Genomic DNA, 5,611 nt, shown 5'->3' with positions numbered 1-5,611 from the left:
GGGTAGGCTGATACCCTCCAAAACCAACTTTCGTCTATCTCTTAAATGGGTGAAGATACCCCAGCCTTGTCTGGTGTGGCAGCTTTGTACAGGGTAAAGTCTTGCAGAGACCTAGTTCTCCGCCACAGTCGCTCAAGAGCGCGGCTTTGTCTTTTTTGATGTTTGGTAACTTCAGTTTGCCACAGTTGTAGCAGGCGTGGTCTAAGTCTGCGGGTTGTGAGGGGAGCCAAGGTGTCTAGGGAGGATGAGAGTGAGTTGTTAAAAACAGAAGTAGCCAGGTCAGGGCAGGACAGGGGTGAGATTTTGTCAAAGAGGGAGTCAGTAGCAGAGTGGAGAAGAGAGTGGGAAAGGGGTGTTGGAGAGGTTGCAAGGAGTGCATAGGTGGGAGAAAACAAGATCAAGTGTGTTACCATCAGAGTGAGTAGGAGTCTGTGTCCATTGAATTAGATCAAAAGAAGAGGTTAGGTTAAGAAATTGAGTGGAAGCTGGGGAGTTATTGTTAGTAGCAATGTTAAAGTCACCAAGAATGATAGACCTTGGCCTGAAAAGGTATCCAAGAAAAAGGCCTAGGCACTCCAAGTAAAATGATGAGATCAGAGATGACTTCTCAAAGTTTAGAATCATTCTGAAGTCTTTCAAGGTCCGCACTGCGACTGACATATTGGAATCAAAGAGATCTTCTATTGCAGCAGCAGATGGTCTTGGAATCCAATGATTCCACTGAGACAAAGAAGACTAAGAACTGGTGCGAGGACGATTGTGAATACTGTTGGGACCGAGGTAAGGCTGAAGAGAAGGGCAACAGACTGATAGTGTTTGTAGGCCATGGAAAAGCTAAGAAAAACACTGATGACCGGGAAAAAAATGGGAATTATTATTATTAAAAATGGGAAACAGGTTAAATAAAAATATTGAAATCGTTTGGTTGGGGAAACCAATTATAATCTCCTGCTTCATCAATCCCTTAAAGAAGGCAAGGTCTGTCCCACATTGCCAAGACATGGAGAGGTGAGGGCCAAACCTATTTTGTAACCTTTGGATACAACCTCCCGCACCCATGTGAAGGCTATGCAAGCTTCTTAAGTCTTCGTGAAAGCCATCAAGGTTCCCCACATCACCTCTGATGGAGCTGGTGGGGCAGACCTACATGCGGAAGCAAATTATTTACAATTTAGATTCCTTGGTTTCCCAAAGACCTTTTGAGTCCCAGGGCATTAAAGAAGACAGGAACTTGGACCTAACTTGGAGGAACATAAGGAATGTTTTATGCAAGGTAAAGGTGTAGAGTTGTGTCGTTATTCCTTAGCTGTGCATAAGTGGGGTAAGTGAATACACGAACACATCATTGTGCTTTTATTAACCCCTTAAGGACCAATGACAGAATTATTCCATCATGGCTGTCCATACCATAAGGACCCATGACGACATAATTCCATCACGGGTCCTTAATGGTTTAAGCTTCTGTCATGTGCTAAATGAGAACTTATATATGTATATATCACCTCAAATTAAAGCCCTTTTTGTCCTTTAAAAACGGTATAAAATATGTGTTGGTGCAATAAATGAGAAATATGGAAATTGCGGTTGAACACACACAGCAAAAATTGCTTTGGTCCTTAACTGAAATACAAGCATCTAAAAGCTTTTTCCTTAGGGGGTTAAGTCCAGCGAAGAGTTGAAAAAACAGTCTCCCACAAAGGGCAGGCATAATGCCTTCTTACACTGGTGCTCCGCTGACCAGCACTTAAGCCAAAGTGCCCTATGGGTTTGAACAGGAGAAGGGGTTACCCGAGACAAAACTTGACTAGCATCCAGCTCCGCATCAAACAGAACGCTCAATAAAATTATCTGGTCAATGCAAGCAAAAAGTTGAAAATCAATGCCAGGTCCCTACCATCCAAAGTCAGGGAGATGGATGTTGAGGCAAGTAGAAGTTGAAGAGCAAAGCCCACCACCTGCCAATGGATCGAGAAATTGCTTATTGTCAGTAAGATATTTGAATGATAGAATGCCAAAAATGCTTGTGTTGCGATGCTAATGGATATTTCAGACACCCACAGGATTTGCAAAAGCGTCTGCTTGGCTGTTGACAGAGAGCTAGTTTCTCGCAATGGAAGGTGCCTTCTAAAACAGACCAAACTGGTTGGCTGCCCTGTATTGTTTCCCCATTATTCGTATCACAATGGGATGGAGTTATGGGGAAACCTTGTGAGCTGGTTTCTCGCAATGGAAGGTGCCTTCTAAACAGACCAAACTGGTTGGCTGCCCTGTATTGTTTCCCCATTATTCGTATCACAATGGGATGGAGTTATGGGGAAACCTTGTGTAAACAATCACGCCTCGATTGGTTAAGACTTATTCAACCTTGACTACTGATGGCAATTTATGATACAACGCGGCCACCTAGAGGTGGGAAAGTGGAATACATCCTATTTTGCTCTTATACAAGGGAGGGAACACCCACAAGTGGGATGCCATTTTCTGTAAATAAAAACCAGGATGGACTTCATGATGGACTCTGACCAAGGGAGGACTGAACTCTAATACAAAGGACTTGGACCCCAGAGACTGCAACGAGTAGCCATTTGCCTGCGAACGCTTAGTTGCCAAGAAGTCCTGTTCATTACGTAATTTACGGAATATGCACCCTTTAAGCTAAGTACTATTTTAGTGTTTTCCTCTCTTAGAAATGATTACATGTACTAGAAGGATAGCGTAGTGGGTGCATGTGATTGTTTGTAGCAGCCTGTATGTATGTTTTGTTTATCTTTGTTTTTCCTGTAACTAAGTTTGTATATGCAGCATTTTTGCCAAGAAAAGTACTTTAAATGCTACTGGGTCAGTTTCCTTGAGGTCTACTGCAAGAACAGACAACAAAATAGAAATTAAAGTTTTGTCAAGCTTTACATCTGGGCTCGTCCTTGGGATAAGCTTTACATCTTTGGGATTTGTAGTCCAGAGCATTACACTGCTAAAGGGCAAGAAATAGTTGATATGAGTATTTCTAATCTTGGAAATTAAATAACCAAATAGAGGGATGATAAGGAAACAACTTTTCTTGGTGGAACATGTGGGTCTATGAGAAACGAATCCAGACACCGTTGTGAGAAGAACAAACGGCTGAATTCTCTCATATTAAAGTAAAGCGTACAGCCTCTATTAAAAAAAGGAAATAGTTTCCTTATGTTTAGATTTAACAACTGCTGACTGAAATTTGGCTAGAGGTGTCTCCTCCTCTAAAGATGAAAGGGACTTCGCATAACAAGTCCTCTAGAGGAGCGGAGACAGAATCATCAGACATTTCTGTGTCAGATTCCACTGGGGAAAGGTGCAGAAGGCACAGTGTGCTGCCAAACTCAACTTACACATAGTACAAAAAAAGGACAGAGTTGGTGGGTCATCTGTAGTCGAAGAAAGACCACACCACTGCTTAGTGCCAGACATGCTGTAAAAATCTGAATTAGGTTGTAACTTCGAAAGAATAAAACTAGCCCACTACCTCAGGAATACTCACAAGAATGTCTGTTTGACCACTGTCACTGGAGGTGGAGTACAATACCCACAGGCTGAGTTTTGCTGTCATGCAATGTGTCTCTGAATGCAAGCTGTCAGCTGAGAGCTGTTTTCAGACCTCTTTTCCTTTTCCTGCTGTCCAGCATCCCTAGTACCCTGGGTATCACTGGAGAGCCTCTCTGAGGAAAGAAGACTCCATGCATAAGGACTGAAAACACTAACAGCACATCAAGTCTCACCGTCTGGTACCACTGGCACAGCTCTGTCTGTCCAATGCCCCTGCACACAACAATTCACCATCAATCAATCCATCAGGAACAGTCCACTGCATTTCATGTGTGTTCCTGCTCAGTTCCAGTAAGCACTCCCTCCTCCAAGTGCTGCATTATAAAGCCAAAAGAAGAAGGAGGTGGGAAAATGAAAACAGCAGTTAGAGTCTTAAGATGCCCAGCCACCAGAGCACAGCCTGAGATTTAAAAATGAGCAATGCTCCATTGAGTAACCAGATTGTAAACTGAAATTAAGCACACCTGAAGGTTTGAGGAGAGCTCCCCATGTGGCCAGTTTGCAAAGTAAAAAAAGGGAATCTTGACTCTCACAAAATGGCCCATCAACTACAGCCATTTCTGACGCAATATCACACAGTACAACACAGGGACGTGCGGTCAGGGGAGGCAGCGCCTCACCTAGAATTATGGATGAAAAAGCTGACAGCTTCACGTCTGAAGCTGACAGCTTTTTCTCCATTCAGATCAGCATCTAACAGGTTACACAGCAGGGAAATCCTCTCCGCTGTGTAACCTGTCATGGACGGAGTGCCTCAGCAGTGAGGAGCAAGTGAGGGACAGGGAGGCTCCTCCCTGTCGCCTCCCTTCCTCTTTTACACTAGCTTGGGGACGGGGCTTCATCCGGCGGAGCTTCGTCCGGCAGGGGGTGGGGCTTTGGTCGGCGGGGCTGGGGAATGCCTCACCTGGAGCAAGAGGTACTGCACGTCATTGGTACAAAACAGAGTACAAAGCTTGCCAGTCTTTCACAACATTGAGTCTTCAGAGACAGGGACACAAATGGGTAGTCACTTGACTGCAGGACCATTGTAGAAAGCACACCAGTATACTTCAAGAAAAAGGAAAACCTGCACTTGGTAACCAAAATAGTTGCGCTAGGATATATGGCAAAAATAAAAATTAATTAAATTAAGACTAAAAAACCCAACATACAAAGAAAATAACAATAGAAAATATAAATATAAAAATAAAATATAGCCAAGAGATCCAGCTGCAGCAATATCTATCAAAGTGATCAATTATAAACCGGTGTGCTGCGCTTGGTTTTGTGATGCGTGCTATGTTTAATCCTTAAATTATGTGATGCTTGTGATACCACAAACTGAAAGCAGTACAAGTGATCGACTCCTACTTGCAACTGTATGCAATCCAAAAGTGCGTGTGTGCATATATATTAATAATAAATATACGTGTCATATAAATACAAATATAAATACTAGATAGTTAGTTGTGACCCAAATATGTAAATAAGTTAGTCATATATGTGCCATAAAGTGAAAGTACAGTTGTGAATAATGAATTAATTGTAAAGATGGGTCACTCTACCACTTCACAATATTGGGCTAGAAAACAGTAATTTAAAAATCTAGCAAGTTTTGAAATAAAACCACATCTATTGGTATAAGGTGAATAAATACAGGTGAAGAAATATATATATAGAAAAAATGTAAAAGTGTGTACACGAGGGTTGTAACACCAATAGTCAAATTTCTACCAAATGGTATTAAAAGTCCAATGTCTTTTGTTAATAATTCTATTGATACGTCCGCAAATTTAGAAAAAAGGAAAAAAAAGAGAAAACTTTCTCTGTTATTGTCTCTGTCCTCTCCTGCCGTCAGGCTACCCTTCCTCTCGTCGGCGATAGTTAGACGACCTCCAAGGTTGGAGAGCACTCCGGAGGGATCAGCCAGAAAGCCGAGGGGGGGACCGACTTCTCTATAAGTTTCTCTGTCCTCTCCTGCCGTCAAGCTATACTTCCTCTCATCGGCGATAATTAGACAACCTCCAAGGCTGGAGAGCACTCCGGAGGGATC

This window comes from Nanorana parkeri, unplaced genomic scaffold, assembly GCF_000935625.1.
Source record: "Nanorana parkeri isolate BGI_ZX_2015 unplaced genomic scaffold, ASM93562v1 scaffold628, whole genome shotgun sequence".
NCBI lineage: Eukaryota > Metazoa > Chordata > Amphibia > Anura > Dicroglossidae > Nanorana > Nanorana parkeri.
The sequence above is the reverse complement of the archived record's forward strand: the minus strand, read 5'-3'. Positions refer to the sequence as shown.